Source organism: Simochromis diagramma, unplaced genomic scaffold (genome assembly GCF_900408965.1).
Source record: "Simochromis diagramma unplaced genomic scaffold, fSimDia1.1 OVJJ01000426.1, whole genome shotgun sequence".
Classification (NCBI taxonomy): Eukaryota; Metazoa; Chordata; class Actinopteri; order Cichliformes; family Cichlidae; genus Simochromis; species Simochromis diagramma.
The window spans coordinates 2,585,307-2,608,321 of record NW_024387170.1 but is presented as its reverse complement, the minus strand read 5'-3'; the positions used below and the strand labels follow the sequence as shown (position 1 = coordinate 2,608,321).

General features: G+C 44.6%; 1 pseudogene; it reads right to left on the bottom strand.

Annotated features, from left to right (window-relative positions):
- Positions 1 to 11,720: 11,720 nt before the first annotated feature.
- On the bottom strand, positions 11,721 to 16,475 carry LOC120744618 (annotated as a pseudogene).
- Positions 16,476 to 23,015: the final 6,540 nt, after the last annotated feature.

The following is a 23,015-nucleotide window of genomic DNA, read 5'->3' as shown; positions in this document are numbered from 1 at the left end:
TCCAAAATAACCAAACAGGGAAGGAAACAGACTAACTCTAAGAGGCTTTTCTCTCACTGGCTACACATAGAGAAGTGTTATGGGAATTCAATGAACATAGATGCCATAAAGATCTGCTATGTGCAATTCCCCCCAAATTAAGAGCACAATACTAGATAGTGAAAACACCATGCTTAGACTAAATTCTGACTGGTTTAATTTCAGCTTGAATAGAACATGGGATGGCTATAGCTGAATTCAGTGAGAAAGAACCATTAAAAGGTTGATTTTTAGAGCGTTTCTTAAGGAAAATACTAAAACATATGACATAATTACCAAATTCCAACTTGAAAATACCACTTATATCAACATCCAAGTCAGTTAAAGAGCAGTTAAAGAGCTGCTAATGCTATTGCAATTCAAGATTGTAGAACTAACAGACTTCTGTAAGTGCTGTAAAGGCTATGCATATAAAATTTAAGCCCATGCTTATTATTTCGAGATTTGTTTTTAAAAAGAGACATATAATGTTATTCCAGTACTGAGTGAATGAGTAAATATTTCTGCAGTCTTTACAGGAACATGATGTCATTTACTGAGAAACATTTGACTGTGACAGAACTGGCAGAGCTGGCAGTGAAGACAGGAACAACAGGAAGTGAGCCACAGCTCTTCACTTTATGATCTATCTGATTTATCTAGTCACTTGTTAAACTTGCTCAGTGACAGGCAGACAAGGCCTCATTAAGAGTTGAATTAGAGTCAGAATGCTTCTGTAAAACAAAGATTTCTGCCGTTGATTTGAATACATTTATGAGGTTGTCCAGAACCTTTCATTAGTTCATTTGGTTGTGCTTATTGAATAAAGCTCATAGCAAAATGTGCTATTTTTATATACTTTAAATAGATCTGAGATCAAACACACTAACATGTATAAAACACAAATTGGTGTGAAATGAATCAGCTGTAATGGTGCTTTGCTTTTGTTTTTAAGGTGTTAGCTTTTACTTTCAGACACCAGAGACGAGTTTAGTTTTCTTCTGGCTGAGAAACAAGCTAACAGGGCAGATACCTACTAGTGCTGTGCAAAACTGCACATTTTGGTATTGATCTGATACCAAGTAAATTAGAGCAGTATTACCACCCATATGGAAAAGATATATATAAATCTTATAAAGTTTGTATCTGTCTTGTGTGAAACTTGTATGAAAAGCATACAAGAGTGAAAACAGATATAAGATCCCTTGAAAAATTGTATAATGAAACTTGTATGTTTTGGATACTTACTAAAACAATATATGAAAGTAATAAGAAAGTGGCCACTTTCATGAGTAAATCATGTAAGTTTTTACTATTTCTTTTCCATATGGGCAGTACCGATACCTTTAACCTATAAAGGGACCTTATGTAGGGGAGAGCAGTGTTTCATGAATTATAAGCTGAATCATTGTACATTTGCCACATCTTAACACATTTCAATGAACACCAGCATAACAGTGTTGTTGTTTTAACTATTTTTTACTTTTTGAAGGACTTTGGGTCTACTTCTGTTGTTTAAATGTGCTCTAGGCTATGAAGAATTGATGTGGTGATATCTGCAAGAAGATGAATGGATATTTGTTCATTAAAAAAAAAGATTAAAAAAATGTATTTAACATGGTTCAGTGGGATAAAGTAGGGTTACACTGTAAAAAAAAAAAGTAATATAAAAGTATTTTACAGTGTATTTTACAGTTTTGTACTGTTCTTCTAGAATAGCATTAAATTTACATAAATAGACTGTGATTTTACATTTCAAATGTAAATTAACGTAAAATCACTGTAAATGTAATAAAACATAATTTTCTTGTTTTTTTAAAATGTATTTGTCTGTACATATGCATATTTAGATTGTTAAAATACATTCACAAATGTATCATAATTTCACAAATATTTGTCCGTTATTTGAAAGATTGAACTGTTAAATTCAAATGTAATGCTATGGAAAAATATATAAAATCATTCTTATAAACTTTTTTTTACATCAAATAATTGTTATTATCATTGCTATTTAGGGCAATCATGGCTCAAGAGTTGGCAGTTCGCCTTGTAATCAGAAGGTTGCTGGTTCGAGCCCGGCTCGGACACTCTCAGTCGTTGTGTCCTTGGGCAAGACACTTCACCTACCACCTACTGGTGATGGCCAGAGGGGATTTATAAAGTGGAATTGTAAAGCGCTTTGAGGGTCTCAAAGAGCGCTATATGAATGCAATCCATTATTATTTAAACCAACTGTTAACTGTATATTTCTGTACATTGAAGTATTATTATTCATATTGCCGCATTCATTGACCTTGTTTATAGGTAATTTCATTGTTTAGTCACATTAAACTGTTCCTAATTTAATGTTTAAAAGCGCTTGAAAAAGGCAAAATCCCATGTAAAATTAGGGCAACAAACTGTATTGTCATTACTGAAAATAACCGTATTTTCATGTGAACGTTATTTTCTGTTATTTTCTGGTATTATTTTGGCGCCCCAGCTGCTGGAATATTACTGTTTTTTTAGGATTTTTTTTTTTACGGTTTAGGTTAACTGGTGATTCTAAATTGCCCATGGGTGTGAATGTTAGTGACGTGTCGGTCGCGAAACGAAACGGTTCTTAGAGCCAACTCTTTGAAGTGAACGACGCGAGCCGGCTCCTTATTGGGAGCCGTGGGTTGTTTTTTTTTTCCTTTCTCGCTCTCTCGCACTTTTTTTCCGCTTCACTCTGCACGCGAGCCTTGTGCTTTATGCTGGGAAGAGGGGGGAGGGGCGGTAGTTACACTCGTAGTAGCACAGGAACAGAGCGGGAGGGAAAGAGAGAGAAAGAGAGCCAGGGACAACAACGTCACATTAGAAAGGTATAGTGATCATCCACAACTATTTTCAGTTGCGGATGATAAAGGATTCAGAAAGTTTATTCATGCAGGCCCATATGACAGAGAATGTGCATCTTCTTTTTGTTTTCATATTTTAATTTATATTTAATTGTGTTGTGGTTTGCAGTGTTTTGTGTTGTTTCACTTAAATATTGTTTAAAAGGAAAAAGCTGAAAATTTGAATAGTTACAAGTTGAAATGTGAATAGCTGGTTTTTGTATTATATGATTTATTTATTACATTTTATGTGAAGTGAATAAATAAAAGTATATTTACGGTGGCCCCTAGAGACAAAGCACATACAAACTCCAAAACACGTACAAACTCTGAAGCCGTACAAACTCCAAAACACATACAAACTCCAAAACAAGTAAAAACTCCAAAACACGTAAAAACTCAGAAGCACGTACAAAACACAACAGAAGTGCTCCAGGATGCTAGGGCAGTGTTGAGCTTTTGTTACCTAGTAGCTACACAAGCCAGGAAATACCAACGACCGGATTTGGTGTGTGGTAGTAACAGGTAAATGTTCCTTTTGTGCATAATTTTATATTGTTGTTAATAATAAACTAATTAAAGCAACAAAGCAACCTGAAGAGCCGGTTGGGAGCCGAAAGAGCCGGCTCTTTTTAGTGAGAGTGAGCGGTAGAGTGAGAGGAAGGCAGAACATCTAGTGTAGTGAAAGAAGAAGTAGAAATTATAGTAGTTCAACTGGAGAAATGTTGCCATTAACATTACATCTTGCATGTCTTCAATTTGTGGATGAAAAACAGAGTACCCAGAGCATATTTAATATAGTATAGCCTGAGTCATGTAATATCTTGTAGTATGAATTCAATGAAGGTGTCATCTGCACACTTCTCAAATATATGTTCAAGTAAAAGATCAATGATGTTATAACGAGCCAAGATCAAAAGGTTCATCCCATCCCCAAACACTTCTCATCTTCACAGGAAATATCGACACACTGCCGCAAACATGAAGACGCTCCTTCATTTATGCAGCATAACCTCCCTCTCACAGGCCTCTGTGTGACTACCTGGATCCACAAGACTAAATATAGCCAGTAAACACACACATGCTCTGAAAGCACATGCATTTAGATAAAGGACAGATGTCAGATTTTTAATAAGTATTGAGTTTTTGGTCTTATTTTCATTTACGGCATTTTTGTCTTTGTCTTTCTTACTATTGATCTTTTCATCACATTTCTGTGTTTCATAGTCTTTGGTTGCAGCTGAAGTGTTAAAATGAAGTCATGAGGTCAAAGAAAATTGTGAGAGAAAATTAAGGAGTTACAAAATACTTTACATCATGTCTCCTCGCTGCTTTTTTGTAGACTGTATAAGCAACCTGGTAAAAATGCCAGTTCTTACCAACATTGGAACTTAATTTTGATACAATATATTCACTTCTAAGATCCTGTGCAGGTTTGTACTATCACTGTGCAATAGACTCACTCAAATGTGCAATCCACTGGTATTCCTATTTATCCATATTATATATTCTGTATTTATATATGTGTATATATGGTATATTTATGTTTATATCCTTGCTCTCATTCCCCTTTATTGTATCTGTAACATGCAACTTCTGTTGGTGCTGTGCTACTGGAAACTGAATTTCCCAGAGGGGCGGGCAGAAAAACCCAGCAGTGGTCTGCTGGGTTTTGCCTGAAACTGTTCTCAGTTAGGTATTCATGCAAGATCCTATTCCATTTACGACCAGATTGTTTTAACCCATACAAGGATTTTGTAATCTACAAACTAAACCTTCCCCCTTTTCATAACCTTCTGGCTGGTTAATGTAGACTTCATAACCAATGGGAGCGTGTAAATACGCAGTCTGCACATCCATTTGATGGCGTAACAGGTTCTCCTGCGCTACTTTCTGTAACAGAACTCTTATGTGGGTTAAGTTAGCTGTTGGTGGGAATCTATCCCCATCTTTTGACTGTAACCCTTGGCTACGAATCTTGCCTTGTATTTGTCAGTTCCTTCAATGTCACTCTTAAAGCATCTGTTCCGTGTTATAGCTGCAGTTTGAATGGCATTTTGGTAGCTGGCTCTCAATTAGCATGCACTTGCCCATTTCAAAAAGAGTACGCCACCTGCTCTTGGCTGTACCGTTCTGATGGGGTGAGTACGGGGCTGATGTCTCATGCTTAATGCCATTTTTTTTAAACAGGGTTTGGAAATCTCTGCATGTGAACTCTGTGCCATTGTCTGATCTGCATTTTACATTGCCATATGGTGCAACATCCGCTAGAAATTTCTCTGTTGCCTGCAGCGTATCAGTTTTTGTCTTCAGGAAATATACAAACACTGAGTTTGAATAATCATCAGTGAATAACTGTACGTATTTGTACCCGTCAATAGATTCAGTGGCTATCGGACCGCTAAATCTGTGTGTACCATCTGTAAAGGAGCCTTTGCTCTTGTATCAGGATCTCTATTTCGGGTTTGTGCAAACTTTCCTTGGATACACACTTCAGATTCCTGGTCAGGGCCCGGGAAGCCGGTTTAGAAAACTCAGAGTGAAAAACGATACTCAGGGTTGAGTAACCCCGAACTGTCCAACTCGGAATATTCGGTTTCAGAAAGGCTGATAACAATTAGTTCAATCAACGCGGAGTTGCTTTAACCCCAAGTTAAACGCGCGCACGAGGATACATAAAGCCCTGATTAGTGGAGCACAGATTAAGCGAGTCACCATGGAGACGGAGGGAAAGAAGGCGCGGTCAATGTATTTTACAGCGCTTGAGGCCGAAATTCTGATGGCAGTATATGCCGATAACATGCAAATTTTGCGAAAAAAAAGTAACACAGCCTCAGCTGCAAAAGAAAGGGATCATGCATTCATTTACTGAAGGAGCAATGATTGGAATGTGAGTGCCATCTATACAGCCAATCACGCCTGGGAACCGTGAAAATAAATGTAAAATTTAAGTAGTAGTTCAAGTATCACCACATCATGAATTAAGTTTTGTTCATCCTGATACCTGCAATTTTGTGGAATCCCTCTTTGATAAATCTTGTGGGTCTATGACCGGGGAACACCACAAACGAGTACAGGAGACGTTTCAGTGCAACTGTAACATTCCTGACTGCCCGACAGACGGTAGCCTTGGAAACGTGCTCAGCTTCACCAATATTATACAGAAAGTTCCCGTTTGCAAAAAAAACGAAGTGCAAACGGTAACGTTCACACAGAAAATCATCAGGAATGATAAAATGTCCGAACGCGCTCTAATCACTCTCTCCCGGCGGAGAGCTCTGCGGAGAATTTGGGCTTCAACATCTACTGGCTCTTCAAGGAAGGGGCACGCCATGTCTGACACTTCCTACAGTCAGGTTTCCGACAAAGAGACGGAGAAAGTCAGGGTTAGTTGAAGTAAACCTGCTAGGGGGCAGGTTAGCTTCACGGAGTGTGTCGTCATAGTAACTCGCTCGGAATTAATCTAAACTCGCTTTGTGAAACCAAAAACCCAGAGTTTTCGTTAACTCAGGGTATACTTACTCAGAGTTTGCACTAAACCGGCTTCCTGAAATAGGGCCCTGGTCTATCAGTTCTCCCCTTAATCTGCATACCATTAACCACACCCTGCAATCTTACTACATCTTCGTAGTTGCAATGACCTAATATCTCATGCCATGCCTGTATGTCATGACACGTGTTACACTTATCATTACCCTCAACTTCAGTCTGCAAATAGTACAACTTGCCATACACATGAATGTTAAAGTTAGTACCGTCTTTGTGGGTAAACATGTCCTGCCCTTGTGACTGCTGCTCCTAATGCAGTGGCTGACTTTACTGAGAATATGTCCTGGGGGTATAATGGAATAAACGGCGCATCTTTAAGCGTTGCTTTGTGTCATTGGCCTGTATTATGACAGGTGAAAATAGAGCAAAAGGACCGCTAGTCTTTGACTTTATTTATTTTCTGCTGTGTTTTACTTGCATCTATTTGAAAGACTGAGTGTAAACACACACAAAAAATTATTTTATGTGCTGGAATGTGCAGAAAATAGGTTTAAATATTAAACAAATTTCTTCCAGTCAGAGAATGTTGCATATCATTAAGTTTTTGCTTGATGCATAAAGTTAAAAGATTAAAACTAATAAAACAAGTTTTAAAAAGGGACTTTTCCATTTGATTACATTTTGTATGATGGATTATGCAGAAAAAGTAGAATTGGGCTGAAAGATCTATCACTTTATCACCTATTCAGGTTGTAAATCGGGTTTTTAAAAAGTAACTAAGTAACTAAGTAATTAATTACTTTTGAAAATAAGTAATCAGTAAAGTAACGGGATTACTTTTTTGGGGAAGTAATCGGTAATTAGTTACTGATTACAGTAACTAATTACTGTAATCAGTAATTAGTTACTGATTACTTTTTTCAAGTAACTTGACCAACACTGATGCTGACTATTGGACTTTGATGTCTGCACCCTTAATCCTGAAGGCATAATCCGGCGTTTCTGCTTTGGATCCGTTGCCACTCTCATCTGCGACATTCCGCGCGCCATCTTGTTTGTCTTTATGTCTACATGTGGTACCACTGTGTGTGTTGCTTTTGCAATGACTGCACCACGTCCTCCGTCTGCACACTTTTGCTCAGTGGCCTTTCCACACTTGAAACACACAATGTCCACATCGCTCTCGTATCTGCATTCTGTGCTTGATCTCGTGTGCTCACGCCTGGTTCTTACTCCTGTTTTCATTACATTGTCGCTACACTCCGATGCGCTTGTCTTTTCGGTGTCTTCAAAACTTCGTAGCTTTGTTTTGAACTCAGCAAATGTCATATCTTCCTTATCGTGGGTCATGTGTATTGCAAATGGTTTAAAACTTTCAGGTAGTCCCTTTAAAACCATAGCAATCAGTAATCCATCACCTAAAGTCTCACCCGTGTTGCGCAGCGCTGTAATGGTGGCCTCGGCTCTGATGACATAGTCTGTGACATTCTCTTCCCTCTTTTTCTGAAGGGATGTCAGCGTGGTGTACAGGTTGATGATTCGGGGCTTCCCCTTTCCAGCGTAGTAGTCCCTCAATATTTTTAATGCTTTTCTCCCATTATCAGGGACACCTCTCATAATCAGTGAGAGGCTTTTATTGTCCAAAAATTGGATTAACTCGGCGTAAGCGTCGGTGTTCTTCTTACCATCTGCCGCTACTTCAGCCTCACTGTTCGGTTCCTTCAGAACAGTGTCTTTTAATCTCAACAAGTGCAAATATCCTAGCACCTTAGTTTCCCAAAGTTCATATTTGGTCTCATCTCCGTCAAACATAAGTCGAGGCAGCCTGCTTGCTCCTCGTTGATCCATGTTGCTATTTACCCGTTAGCCTGCTATCCATTGCGGCTCCGGATCTTCATAAGAAAAAACTCCTCTTCGAGTCAGCGCTGGGCCCATAACCTGTTGAGACTGTGTTGAGTATTGCAGCATTGACAGCGATCAACTCAAAGGAAAATGACGACGGAGGCAAGAATGTCCTTAATATTATGGGAACTTTATTCCACCTTAACACGCGGCAAAACCTTTACTCACGGGTGCCATTTTTGTTTTGGTATACTTTCTTCTCAGGGGCGTGATGACTCAGCATACGTGCCCTTACAGTGAAAACAGTGCCTCCTTGTGGTGACAACTAAAATACTGTATCTGTTAAACAACAGTAACCATAATAGTAACATTAATCGTCTCCGTCCTTGTCTCACCCCACATGCCGCTGCCATTCTTGTCCATAGCCTTGTTGCTTCCCGGATTGATTATTGTAATTCACTTCTTTCTGGTCTTACCCAAAAATCCATCCACAAGCTCCAACGCGTCCAGAACTCTGCTGCCCGTATTATCACCAGGACCCCTTCTATCCACCACATCATTCCTGTCCTGCAGGAGTTTCATTGGCTCTCGGTCAAATATCGTATTGTGGTGGACCACTAGAGGGCTCCACTCACACCCAGTGTATAGGAAGTGTGTTCCTGTGTTTTGTGGCGCGATATGCGCACTTGATGTTGGAGACGAATAAAGAAGGAGTGAGAACTGAGAGCTCTGTGTCGTTGATGCTTACCTCCACATTGGTGACCCCTGACTCGAGCATGTAACGGGCCGCAGATAACGCAGACTCCGCTATGGATGCATCAGCGGCCGCCGGACCTCCGCCTCCTGTTGCAGCTACGTTCGCTGTGGTGCTGAAACTGCCGGACTTTTGGCTCCATGACCCCCCGTCATGGTTTGTACACGTGGAGGCTCAGTTCGCCCTTCGCGGCATCTCGGCTGACGACACGAAATATCACCATGTTGTGGCCTCGCTCGACCCGCTGGCCACCCGTCACGCGATGGTGCTCCTCCGGGACCCACCCGCCCAAGGGAAATACGCCGCCCTCAAAGAGCTGCTTCTTCGGCGCTATGCCCTCTCCAACTCTGAACGAGCCGAAAAGCTCCTCAACCTGTCAGGCTTGGGTGGCGGTACTGCGCTCGAGCTCATGGAGAACATGCTATCGTTGCTCGGGCCGGATGACGGTGGTTTCCTCTTCGCCCACCTCTTCCTCCGCCAACTACCGGCCACCGTGAGAGCTGTCCTCGCGAACTCTCCGCTTCTGCCTGCGAAGGATTATTGCTCCCTGGCTGAAGAAGCGGATCGCATTCTCCTGGCTAGCTGCACTTTCGACGTTCACGCCCTGGCTACGGACACGCCGGTGGTACCTTCCACGCCTCCACCTGCCTCCCCCGGAGCATCCGCCCCCTTGCTGACGGCAGGGATTGCTACACGCCGGCACCGCGGAAAGAGCATCTGTTTCTACCATCAGCGTTTTGGCGACAGAGCGTGTCGCTGCCTGCCGCCTTGCGCTTTCACGGCCCAGGGAAACAGACCCACCAGCGTGCTGTAGCAGCTGCGACCGCTGGCAATACAGAAAGGCTGCTCTTCATAGAGGACTCACGCTCCGGGAGATGTTTTCTCGTGGACTCCGGCTCCCAGAAGAGCCTCCTTCCCCCTACCGCTGCCGACGGACTAGCAGCGAACTGTGGGCCGCAGCTCATTGCAGCTAATGGCTCTCCCATCAAAACGTTTGGGGAAAGGTTGGTGACTGTTTGTTTTCATGGCCGGGATGTCCAGTGGAACTTTGTTGTTGCCGCTAGCTCTGTACCTATTTTAGGTGCTGATTTCCTGTGTGCTCATGGACTGCTTGTCGATGTTGCTAACAGACGTTTAATCGATGCTCTCTCGTTTTCTTCGCTACCCTGTTTTACTCGGGCGGCCGAGCCCCTGATTCGGGCTAATGTAGTGACCTCCGGGGATGCTTTTCAGCGTTTGCTTTTAGAGTTTCCATCGCTGTCTGTCCCTAATTTCTCTAGCACGGTAACGAAGCATGGGGTTGAGCATTATATTCCCACGGTCGGGCCCCCGGTATTCGCACGCGCGCGCCGCCTCGACCCCGCGAAACTGTCCGTCGCTCGGGAAGAGTTTGCAGCCATGGAGCGCCTTGGCATTGTACAGCGTTCGAACAGTGCATGGGCCTCTCCGCTTCACATGGTGCCCAAATCGGACGGTCTGTGGCGGCCATGCGGGGATTTCCGCCATTTAAATAATGCCACGGAGAATGACCGTTACCCCATCCCCCACATTCAGGATTTTTCTGCCAATCTCGCCGGAACGTCGATTTTTTCTAAAATTGACTTGGTGCGGGGGTATCACCAGGTTCCCGTGCGCGCCGAAGACGTTCCTAAAACCGCTGTCATTACCCCCTTCGGCTTGTTCGAGTTTTTGCGCATGCCGTTTGGCCTGAAAGGTGCCGCCCAGACCTTTCAGCGGCTGATGGACTCCGTTTTGCGTGGGCTGCCGTTCGTTTTTGTTTATCTGGACGATATATTGGTGGCCAGCTGCTCAGCGAGTGTTGCATCTTCAAAAAATAAAAATACAATAACTGAGCCTTACACCGGAGTATCGTTGCACTGGTTTACTGAACCTTCTTTTCAGGGCATGTACAGAACATGAGCATCCATTTTTCTACTGCCTCCTACAGGACACACACTTCCTCCACTTCCTTACACATTAATGTAACACAGAACTAATATTGCCTCTCCTGGCATTACCATTGTAACACACATCAGTTCTGTTTCTTTCAGAAGAATAACAGGAACTTAGGATGTAGGTATCTATGAATAATAACTATTATGTATACTCATATATTTATATAACCACTTATTTCTTGCGATACCACAGCGAGCCAGCACGAGTCCCATCTGCGCCAGGTTTTCCAGCGTTTGGCAGCGCACGGCCTGATCATCAACCCTTCCTAGTGCCAGTTTGGGTTGCCTGTTCTGGATTTCCTCGGGCACCACATTTCCGCTGAAGGTGTGGTTCCGTTGCCCGACAGAGTCCAGGCCGTTTCGGCTTTTCCGCGTCCCACGTCGGTTAAAGCGTTGCAGGAGTTCTTGGGGATGATAAATTTTTACAACCGCTTTCTCCCCAGAGCTGCCCACCTGCTACAGCCACTCTATGCTGCCTTAAAAGGTAAAACAGCCAAAGATCCGGTTGACTGGCTGCCGGAACGCGTCCGTGCGTTTTCCGCAGCAAAGTCTGCGCTGGCTGACACCGCCCTGCTGGCCCACCCGCTTCCGTCGGCGGAGAATAACAGGAACTTAGGATGTAGGTATCTATGAATAATAACTATTATGTATACTCATATATTTATATAACCACTTATTTCTTGCGATACCACATCTCCTCCCCCCTTAAGTCAACAACTCCCTTGACTTACAAAATAACTGTTTATCTAAAGAATGCTTAACAAGCAATCAACATGTAATTAAGGTAACCATACAACCATACAACTGTACATAGGTTTCCATGTTTCTCTTTTTTTTTTTTCTAACTAGGAAGGTACGTCCTTCCTGTGAGATCAGAGCGCATTGTTGCTCTATTTCTGGAAGATCTCACACTACCTAACAAAGTCCTTTAAAGTCTCTGGTGGACGTCTCTCTCTCTGGGAACGTCGCAACACGGGTGTCACTGAGGAGTCTCCGGGAGCTGGAGTCTCCGGAGCATAAGGCAACTCCATTGCCGGAGGTTGTGGCGATGTGTCCAACTCCAATGGCAAGCAGCACTCAGGCACTGCTTCTTTGTCAAGCAATGGCTCCACCTCCCTGTCTGGCGTACTGGGAACAGTGTCAGCCACTCTTGCTCTCACCTGATCCACGTGCCGCTTCACAGTTTGACCTGATCCAATGGTAACAATGTAAGACACTGGACCCGATGCTCTCACAATGACTGCGGGAATCCACTTCGGGCCATAGGAGTAGTTTCTGATGAAGACCTTGTCTCCTGGTGTGAAACTTCTCAGTCTTTTCTTGGTGTCATGATTTGCTTTCTGTTTCAATTGTTTGTGCTGCACTTTTGTTTTCACATCAGGCATGAGCAAGTCCAAAACTGATCTGAGTCTCCGTGACATCATCAACTCTGCAGGTGATAAACCAGTAGTGGCATGCGGTGTGATGCGATAACTGAACAGAAATCGGGACAGTCTGGTTTGCAAGGTATCACCTTTGACTTTCTTCATCCCCTCCTTAAAGGTCTGGACCGCCCTCTCAGCCAGCCCATTTGAAGAAGGGTGGAAAGGTGCTGATCTTACATGGTCAATTCCATTCTGCTTCATGAATGACTCAAATTCAGCACTTGTGAAACATGTTCCGTTGTCTGAAACTAACATTTTAGGTAGTCCAAACACACTGAAACTCTGGCGCAGTTTCTCTATAGTTACCTGTGATGTAGAGGATTTCACAGGGTAAATGTCCATCCACTTGGAATGAGCATCCACAATGATTAGAAACATCTCCCCGAGGAAAGGCCCTGCATAGTCCACATGGATTCTGGACCATGGTGACTCCAGCCACTCCCAAGGGTGTAATGGCGCAGTAGGTGGTGACTTGTAGTGTTTCTGACACTCCTCACATGCCTGCACTTCTCTTTCAATGTTCTCATCCATCCCTGGCCACCATACATACGACCTTGCCAAGCCTTTCATCTTCGACATGCCTGTATGAGTCTGGTGCAGGAGTTTCAATATTTTGTCTCGGCCTTTGGTGGGAATAATTACTCGGGCTCCCCAGAGCACGCAACCATCCCTCACACTCAGTTCCAGCTTTCTCTGTCGATACGGCTTTAAACAGCTTTAAACTGCCTTTTAAGGTGTACTCGTGGACTTGCGACAACAAGACATCCTTAGCTGTCCATCGTTTGATCTGTGCAGTGTCCACTAATGTGTCATCCAGTACATCCATCATCAAAACCTGCTCAGCCATCTCTTGCTCAGGTGCTGAGTCTGGGACCGGCAACCGGCTGAGCGCATCCGCGTTTTCATGATGTTTTCCTGGCTTGTACCTGATGTTGTACTCGTAAGCACTCAATGTCACGGCCCATCTTTGTACTCTTGGTGAGCCCATCTGAGGTATAGGCTTCTTTTCAGTGAACAGTGAGATTAGGGGTTTATGATCTGTGTAAATCGTGAAAACTCGGCCATACAAGTATTTGTGAAATTTCTTGATGCCAAATATCACAGCTAAACCTTCTTTGTCAAGCTGAGAATACTTTTTCTCAGCAGGAGAGAGTGTGCGTGACATGAACCCCAAAGGTCTCTCGCTTCCATCCTCCATCTTATGTGACAATATGGCGCCTACGCCATATGGGGATGCATCACATGAGAGAACCAACTCACGGTCAGCAGAATAATGAACTAACACCTCTGCTGAGTTCAACAGGTTCTTAGATTTCTGGAATGCTTCCTCTTGTCTCTTTTGCCATGTCCACCGTACCTCGTGTCTCAAAAGTTCATGTAAGGGTGCCAACAGGGTTGCCAGGTTTGGAAGGAATTTGTTGTAGTAATTTAGCAAACCTAAGTATGCTTTCAGTTCAGTGACATTTGTGGGGGTAGGTGCGTCCATGATTGCTTTAACTTTGTTTTCCACTGGGTGGAGCCCCTGGGCGTCCACTATGTGCCCCAAGTACTCCACTTTCTCTTGCATGAAGGCACACTTGCACCTCTTTAACCTCAACCCAGCTTCCTCCAACCGGGTCAACACCTCATCCAGGTTCTGTAGATGGCTTACTTCATCCACTCCAGTCACTAAGATGTCATCTAAATACACTGCTACATGAGGTATCCCCTTCAAAAGACTTTCCATGGTCCTCTGGAATATTGCTGGAGCAGAGGCCACTCCAAAAGGCAATCTATTATACGTGAACAGCCCCCCGAGATGTGTTTACTGTCACGTACTTTTTCGATTCGTCATCCAAGAGGATTTGCTGGTAAGCGTGGCTCATGTCTAATTTTGAGAACTGCTTACCCCCGGACAGTGTGGCAAACAAGTCCTCCATTCTGGGTATGGGGTACTGCTCCAGTGAAGCCACAGTATTTACAGTAAGCTTGTAATCCCCACACAGTCTTATTGTCCCTGTGGGCTTCAGGAGTGGCACTACTGGTGCCGCCCATTCAGCGTATTTCACTGACGAGATGATGCCTTCTTGCAACAGTCGGTCTATTTCCTCGTCGACTTTTGCTCGCATAGCAAAGGGGACAGAACGCGGACGGAAGAAGCGTGGGGTGGCATCACTTTTACCATGAATAGCAGCTTTCATTCCTTTCAGGGTGCCCAACTCCTCTTTGAACACATTCTCATGTTTACTTAACACTTGCTGAAGTGTTTTTTCTGTTGTTTTGACTTGGTGCAGCTTTCTGTTGTTAGGACTGTTTTTCACTTCACCCCAGTCCAATTTAATTTCCTCGAGCCAAGCTCGACCTAGCAAGCTGGGGCTGTCGCCTTCGACCACCACCAGAGGCAGATGTTTTTTCTGCTGCTTGTATTTGACGCTGACTCGTGTTGCACCAATCACCTTAACAGGATCCCCTGTATAAGTTTCGAGCTTGATTTTGATGGGCTGCAGGCTGGGGGGCTTGCTGTCTTTCCCTGTTTCTCTGAATGTTGCTTCGTTCATGACTGTTAGGCAACATCCAGTGTCTATTTCAAAGTTCACCTTTTCCCCATCAATTTGCATATCCACAGTGTAGGGGTCTACTCTTCTTAAGTGTACCGCACTGCCACGCCCTAACTTGAACAGTTTTCTGTTGTGCCCTTGACTGCACTTGACACAGTTCAACATGAAAGAGTCATCTTCAGAGCTATCAGTTTTGTTGTTATCTGCTTTCTCGCCCACATTGTGAGTACTGTAGTGTGAACTCTGCTTTTTTTCTTTCTTTACATATGTCGATCCATACTTTTTCTGGTTCAGTTTAGTCTTGCTAAAGTGGGACACAAGCTCTAGCTATGTGTCCCACTTTACCACAAGCATGACATTTTTCTTGTTTGTACTTACAGTCTGCTGCTGTGTGCTTGGTTCCTTTGCAACGATAACACTCTTTATTTTCTGCTTTAAAGGTACGACTCTCCTGTTGTCCTCTAGCGAGACTGAAACATTTTGCTGACGCCCCTGAGGTCTGCAGATCCTGTGCATTTTTATTTGCAGTCTCCATGGCTACTGCCATTGACAGAGCCTTGTCAAAAGTGAGATCTATTTCTGACAAGAGACGTCTCTGAATTCGGTCATCCTTAATTCCGCAGACGATCCTATCTCGCAACATCTGTTGTAACGTGTTGCCATAGTTACAATCCTGTGCCAGGCGACGCAGCTCCGCTACATATTCCATGACGGTTTCATTCGGCTTGCGGGAGCGAGAGTTGAACTTATACCTTTGCACAATTTCACTGGGCTTCGGATCGAAGTGATTTTTCATCAAAAGCACCAGCTCTTGGAAGGTTTTGTCTTTGGGCTTGGCCGGGCTGAGAAGGTTTTGCATCAAGCTGTACGTCGCTGCTCCGACGACACTTAATATCGCTCTTTGTTTCTCTGCATCGTTGATCCCGTTAGCTGCGAAAAACTGCTCGAGTATTTCCGTATACTCATCCCAAGTCTGATTCTTTGGATCGAACGCTACTAGCGTGCCAATTGTAGCCATTTCCGCTTCGAGGTCACTGCCTTCTATTTCCAGCCGAAAACTTTTGCATTCTTTGAAAAGCTAGCCAAACCTGTAGCCGACTCCATCACTTTATTTTTCTTCTCTTTCCTTTCAGTCCGATCGCCCAAACTCCTTCCCCCTAAACGTCCTCGTCGCCAAAAAGATGTTGCATCTTCAAAAAATAAAAATACAATAACTGAGCCTTACACCGGAGTATCGTTGCACTGGTTTACTGAACCTTCTTTTCAGGGCATGTACAGAACATGAGCATCCATTTTTCTACTGCCTCCTACAGGACACACACTTCCTCCACTTCCTTACACATTAATGTAACACAGAACTAATACTGCCTCTCCTGGCATTACCATTGTAACAACACATTCATTCTGTTTCTTTCAGAAGAATAACAGGAACTTAGGATGTAGGTATCTATGAATAATAACTATTATGTATACTCATATATTTATATAACCACTTATTTCTTGCGATACCACAGCGAGCCAGCACGAGTCCCATCTGCGCCAGGTTTTCCAGCGTTTGGCAGCGCACGGCCTGATCATCAACCCTTCCTAGTGCCAGTTTGGGTTGCCTGTTCTGGATTTCCTCGGGCACCGCATTTCCGCTGAAGGTGTGGTTCCGTTGCCCGACAGAGTCCAGGCCGTTTCGGCTTTTCCGCGTCCCACGTCGGTTAAAGCGTTGCAGGAGTTCTTGGGGATGATAAATTTTTACAACCGCTTTCTCCCCAGAGCTGCCCACCTGCTACAGCCACTCTATGCTGCCTTAAAAGGTAAAACAGCCAAAGATCCGGTTGACTGGCTGCCGGAACGCGTCCGTGCGTTTTCCGCAGCAAAGTCTGCGCTGGCTGACACCGCCCTGCTGGCCCACCCGCTTCCGTTGGCGGAGATCGCGTTGACCACCGACGCCTCTGACGTGGCAGTGGGTGGGGTGTTGGAACAGCGGGTTTCAGGTCTCTGGCAACCGCTCGCCTTTTTTAGTCGTACGCTCCGGGATGCTGAACGCAAGTACAGTGTTTTTGACAGGGAGTTGCTGGCCCTGCACCTCGCGACACGACATTTTCGTTTTTTCCTCGAGGGTCGCAACTTTACTGCGTACGTTGACCACAAACCTTTGACGTTTGCGATGTCCAAGGTCTCTGAGCCATGGAGCGCACGCCAGCAGCGCCAGTTGGCGGCCATTTCAGAGTTTACCACAGACATTCAGCATGTGGCTGGTAAGCCCAATCACGTCGCTGACTGTCTCTCACGTGTGTTGGTTTCTCCGGTGTATGTCGGCATCGACTACGCTGCCATGGCCGCCGAGCAACGTGCTGACCCGGACGTCCTTGCCCTTCAGTCAACAAAAACGGGCCTCGTGCTGGAGGACACCCCGGTGTGGGACGGCGGTCCGCACCTTTTTTGCGACGTTTCCACCGGCCGCCCCCGCCCAGTGGTTCCCCTTTCGTGGCGTCGTCGTGTTTTTGACTCGGTGCATGCCCTCTCTCATCCCGGCGTCCGGGCCTCGGTCAAGCTGGTCAGCGCCAGGTTTGTTTGGCCGGGCCTTCGCAAGACGGTGAAAGAATGGGCGGCGGTTTGTATCCCATGCCAACGCTCGAAAATCCACCGGCACACACAGGCACCCCTCAAACCCTTCAGTGTCCCGGGTAGGTGTTTCGATCACGTTCATGTGGACCTGGTTGGTCCCTTGCTGCAGTCACAGGGTTTCACGCACCTTTTGACTGTGGTGGACCGCACAACCAGGTGGCCGGAGGCGGTACCCCTGGCGTCCACGACAGCGGTGACGGTGGCCAGGGCATTTTTGTCAACGTGGGTTTCACGTTTCGGCCCCCCTGCTGACATTACCTCGGACAGGGGCCCCCAGTTTGGTCTGCTATGGCTGACGGCCTGGGAGTCAAGGTCCACCGCACCACAGCATACCACCCGCAAGCTAATGGGATGTGCGAACGGTTTCACCGGTCACTTAAGGCCGCGCTCCGGGCTTCCTTAACAAGTGGCGACTGGGTCGACCGTCTTCCGTGGGTTTTGCTGGGATTGCGTAGCGCGGTTAAAGAAGACCTCGGGGTTTCCCCGGCTGAACTGGTCCTCGGCCAGCCTCTCCGGGTCCCCGGGGAATTCTTACCTGAGAGCCCTCCCCCATGTTTCGATACCTCTTTGTTGCCTTTTCGCCCCCCAAGAGACTCATTTCCTGTTCCTGGTCCTGTGCACCACTGCCTGCCTGACACTTTTGTTCCGAGTTCGTTGGACTCTGCTCGTTTCGTTTTCGTCAGGCACGATGCCCATAGGACTCCGCTGCGTCCACCATATGACGGGCCATACACGGTTCTTAAACCAGGCAACAAACATTTCATTTTGGACTTTGGCAGTCGGCAGGAAGTTGTCTCTGTTGACAGACTTAAGCCTGCACATGTTATGCAAGAGGATCAGGTGGTCCCGGCCCAGGCCCCCCGCCGCGGCCGCCCACCTGCCACCGGGCTGATAGATTCTGTTTTTTCCCCCAGGAGCGACCCAAAATCAACGGAGTCCAAGTCGTCTGCAGCTTTTTCTGACCGCCAGTGCCAGCCTCGCTCCCGGGCTGGGTTGCCCTCTGTCAGTTCCCCATCCCCCCAGTTCAGCCGTTCCGACCGTTTGCTTAAGCCCCGGGTCCTGGACTAGTTCTGCTGGGTGTTCGGGGGGGGGGGGGGGGGGGGGCATGTGTGGTGGACCACTAGAGGGCTCCACTCACACCCAGTGTATAGGAAGTGTGTTCCTGTGTTTTGTGGCGCGATATGCGCAGTTGATGTTGGAGACGAATAAAGAAGGAGTGAGAACTGAGAGCTCTGTGTCGTTGATGCTTACCTCCACAGTATCAATTTCAAAATACTCTTGTACACATTTAAGGCTATTCATCATCTCTCTCCTCCATATCTCTCTGATCTGGTTCAGATCACCGCCTCGGCGTCTTAGATCTTCTTCTTCCCTTTCTCTCTCTGTCCCCTCTCCCCGTCTTGCCACCATGGGGAGCAGGGCTTTCACCTGCTCTGCTCCTCAACTCTGGAATTCCCTACCTTCTGATTTAAGAAATATCTCTTCCTTCTCTCTCTTTAAGTCCCAACTCAAAACTGACTTGTTCAAAATAGCTTATCCCACATACCTCTCCACTCTGCTATTTTAAATTTGTTTCATGTCTTATGCTTTTATGATTGTGTAAACTGCTTGCTTTTATGTTGCTTTTATTATTTTACTGTGTACAGTGTCCTTGAGTGTTCTGAAAGGCGCTTTCAAATAAAATGTATTATTATTATTATTATTATTACAATGCAGTTCAACACATTCTATAACAGGAGTACACACGATGTATATCTTAACAGACTGTTGTTTCTATTTACTTAGCTGATTGGTTCTTATCATAATATGAATTCTAACAGTTGTCAAATAGGGCTGTCAGCTGTGTACCAACCTGACTTCTGCACAACACAACTGATGGTCCCAACCTCATTAAGAAGGCAAGAAATTCCACCAATGAACCCTGACAGCCACACCTGTGAAGGGAAACCATCTCAGGTGACTACTTCATGAAGCTCATTGAAAGAAAGCCGAGGGTTTGCAACGCTGTCAACAAAGCAAAGGGTGGCTACTTACAGGAATCTGAAATATAGGACATATTTAAAGTCATTTACAATTCGGCAATTTGTCAAAAAAAATATACCTTGAAAAGTATTTCATATATGACGCTAAAATTTCATCATAACTGGTCACATTTTCAACCATATTGTAATTTTCACCATTATGCAAATTGGAGACAGTCAAGCAGAAGGCTGGGTTTATTTAAGACAGACTGACTATATCTGTGTGTATGTATAGCAAACTATAGTTGTGAAAGTTAGACACTAGAAAAGGTTTTTAAAAGGGTGAGCATCCAGCACATTTATAAATCTGGAAGCTTCTTTCAGCAAGGCTGCTCTGCTTTTTCTGCATGCGATTTGGCAGCAGGAGCAAGAGTACCAGATTGCAGAACAGCTCGGTGAGCCATCTGGGAGGGTGAGGTGAGAGCAGCGTAGGAGGCTTCATACACAAAGAGCAAAAAAATGACACAGATGTGCATGTTAGATGACAAAAACAGCAACAGTGATGTGAGAAACACCAGTTTTAGATCAGGTTGAACTGTATTTAACATTTAAATTTACAATAATTGATTACACGGCAGCGCGCAGTAGAAGTGCTGTAACTAAGTTTAAGAATATAATTCACCCACTGTTATCATCTTCAATGCCCTGTACCAACACACAGCAGAGCAGCTACCGACAAGCTACTCCAACAACAGAGGACGATTATTTTGTTAATCATTTTTAACTCTTTACTACGTATGACTGTGGATACTGTAGCGCCTGTGAAAAAGAGAGCTTAGAATTACTTAACTCCCTGGTATAATTCTCAAACACTTACCTTAAAGCAGATAACTTGTAAGCTGGAGAGGAAATGACGTGTCAAAAATTTAGAAGAACATCATTTAGCCTGGAGAAATAGCTTGCTGCTTTATAAGAAAGCCCTCAATAAAGCTAGAACATTTTACCCCATCACTGATTGAAGAAAATAAGAACAACCCTAGGTTTCTCTTCAGCACTGTAGCCAGGCTGACAAACAGTCAAGGTGCTGTTTACAAGTAATGTTAACGTTAACTAGTAATAACTATATCACAAATAAAATTTTAACCATTAGAGAAAAATTTCAATTACATTTTCAATACAATTTTATTTGTACAGCGCCAAATCACAACAACAGTTGCATCAAGGAGCTTTATATTGTAAGGTAGACCCTACAATAATAAATAGAGAGAAAAACCCAACAATCATATGACCCCCTATGAGCAGCACTTTGGCGACAGTGGGAAGAAACCTCCAGCAGAACCAGGCTCAGGGAGGGGCGGGGCCATCTGCCACGACTGGTTAGGGTGAAAGAAGGAAGACAGGATAAAGACATGCTGTGGAAGAGAACCAGAGATTAATAACAAGTATGATTCAATCCACAGAGGTCTATTAACACATAGTGAGTGAGAAAGGTGACTGAAGAAGAAATACTCAATGCACCATGGGAATCCCCCAACAGCCTACACCATATACAGCATATAAACAGCATATAAATAAGGGAGGACTCAGGGTCACCTGAGCCAGCCCTAACTATATGCTTTAGCAAAAAGGAAAGTTTTAAGGAAAGGAAAGTTTTTATCTTAAGAATAGAGATAGTGTCTGTCTCCTAAATCCAAACTGGAAGCTGGTTCCACAGAAGAGGGGCCTGAAAACTGAAGGCTCTGCCTCCCATTCTACTTTTAAATACTCTAGGAACAACAAGTAGGCCTGCAGTGCGAGAGCAAAGTGCTCTAATAGGGTGATATGGTACTACAAGGTCATTAAGATAAGATGGGGCCTGATTATTTAAGACCTTGTATGTGAGGAACAGGATTTTAAATTCAATTCTGGATTTAACAGGAAGCCAATAAAGGGAAGCCAATACAGGAGAAGTCTGCTCTCTCTTTCTAGTCCCTGTCAGGACTCTTGCTGCAGCATTTTGGACTAACATTATCTACAGCTACAGTTTGAGTAGTAGTAGTTCAACCATTACTTAAAAAAACATCTGGAGACCCAGTGGTCTTAGTTAATTATAGGCCAATCTCCAACCTTCCTTTCATATCAAACATCCTTGAAAGAGTAGTTGTCAAACAGCTAACAGATCATCTGCAGAGGAATGGCTTATTTGAAGAGTTTCTGTCAGGTTTCAGAGCTCATCACAGCACAGAAACAGCTTTAGTGAAGGTTACAAATGATCTTCTTATGGCCTCTGACAGTGGACTCATCTCTGTGCTTGTCCTGCTAGACCTCAGTGCAGCGTTCGATACTGTCGACCATAATATCCTATTAGAGCGATTAGAACATGCTGTAGGTATTACAGGTACTGTGCTGCAGTTGTTTGTATCATATCTATCTAATAGACTCCAGTTTGTGCATGTAAATGGAGAGTCCTCTTCACACAGTAAAGTTAATTATGGAGTTCCACAGGGTTCAGTGCTAGGACCAATTCTGTTTACACTATACATGCTTCCCTTAGGCAGCATCATTAGAAGACATAGCATACATTTACACTGCTATGCAGATGACACCCAGCTCTATCTGTCCATGAAGCCAGATAACACACACCAATGAGTTAAACTGCAGGAATGTCTTAAAGACATAAAGACCTGGATGACCTGTAATTTTTTGCTTCTAAATTCAGATCAAACTGAGGTTATTGTACTCGGCCCTGAAAATCTTAGAAATATGGTATCTAAGCAGATTCTTACTCTGGATGGCATTACCTTGGCCTCCAGTAACACTGTGAGGAACCTTGGAGTCATTTTTGACCAGGACATGTCCTTCAACGCACATATTAAACAAATATGTAAGACTGCTTTCGTCCATTTGCGCAACATCTCTAAAGTTAGAAATATTGTCATGGCTACTGGACGGACTCACGCGCAGACAGTTCTTTCTTTGAGAACAAAAGGAGATTATTTATTTACAACAGGGATCACCTCAGTGCTATATATATGTACAGTGAGTTGGGAGGGGGGGTCCAGGGCTCCAGGGAGAGAAGGGGGGGAGGGAAATCAACACACACTTCCTCTTCCACACAGTCACCGCCACAGCTCCTCCGCACACACGCACTCCTCTTCAGCCGCACTCGCTCCGAAACTCCACACACGCTGCCACACCCGGGCAGGTCCTGTGATTTGGTCCAGAAGATGGATAACTACACACAGAATTCAACATTAGTTCCACAGCAAAATACACACAGGGGATTCTTTTGATAATGCCGAGGGCATGAACTCAGGAGGTTCAACGTTCCAACGATGAGCTGCTCTGTGCCACTGCCTTAAATAGCAGCTGGGGAAATCAGCCAGATCAGCAGCAGGTGGAGACAATCACACAGGTGCGTGGGCCAAGAGCGAGAGCCTGTAACGAGCTCCACCCAGGCAGAGAGGAGGAGGAGAGACAAAGAAAACAAAAACAAAAAAGAACAACAACAACAAAACCTGTAGCCAGCGTGAGCCAGCCAGAGAGACACGGGGACCGTGACAAATATCCTGTCTCAGA